The sequence below is a fragment of the Apium graveolens genome, chromosome 1, assembly GCF_009905375.1.
Source record: "Apium graveolens cultivar Ventura chromosome 1, ASM990537v1, whole genome shotgun sequence".
Lineage (NCBI taxonomy): Eukaryota > Viridiplantae > Streptophyta > Magnoliopsida > Apiales > Apiaceae > Apium > Apium graveolens.
In genome coordinates, this window is record NC_133647.1 from 98471168 (window position 1) to 98471998 (window position 831).

At 43.2% G+C, this 831-nt stretch overlaps 1 non-coding gene across 1 annotated transcript; it reads right to left on the reverse strand.

Moving 5' to 3' along the window:
* Positions 1-299: 299 nt before the first annotated feature.
* LOC141683786 (small nucleolar RNA R71) lies at positions 300-406 on the reverse strand. The gene has a single exon (XR_012560449.1). It is a non-coding gene; the product is annotated as a small nucleolar RNA R71 (small nucleolar RNA).
* Between the last annotated feature and the right edge of the window lie 425 nt (positions 407-831).

Here is an 831-nt window from a genome sequence, read left to right on the forward strand (position 1 = left end):
ATCACAGCTAATACCTTTGAGATTAAGCCTGGCATAATTCAATGGGTGCAGAATTTAATCCAGTTTGGGGTTCTCCAACGGAAGATTCCAATATGCACATTAGGGATTTCATTGAGATCTGTGACACCTTCAAGTTCAACAGTGTTTCTGAAGATTCTGTGAAGCTGAGACTGTGCCCATTCTCCCTTAGGGACAAGGCTAAGAGCTGGTTACACTCCCTACCAGCTGGTTCAATTACTACTTGGGAAGATCTTGCTTAGAAGTTTCTTACTAAATTCTTCCCTATGGCGAAGACAGCTGCACTCAGGAATGCTATTACTCAATTTGCGCAGCAAACGGGAGAATCGCTATGTGAAGCTTGGAAGCGCTACAAGGAGATGCTTAGGAAGTGTCCTCATCATGGAATGCCTGATTGGATAATCATCAATTATTTTTATAATGGGTTGGGAACACAGTCTAGACCCCTGCTCGATGCAGCATCAGGCGGAGCATTATGGGTGAAGAGCTATAAGGAAGCTTATGATCTAATTGAACTGATGACTACTAATGAATATCAGTATCCAACCCAGAGATGTCCACAGGGCAAGGTAGCAGGAGTTCTTGAAGTGGATACAGCTATGGCTATCACTGCTCAACTAAAGGAGTTGTCTATGAAGATCGATTCTCTGGCTAACTTGGGTGTTAATCAGATAACTACTGTTTGTGAGCTATGTGCAGGTTCGCATGCGATGGAGCAATGCGCTATATCTAGTGAATCAGCTCAGTTTGTGAGCAACTTTTAGAGATCGCAGCAACCAGTTCCAGACACTTATCATCCTGAAAACTAGAATC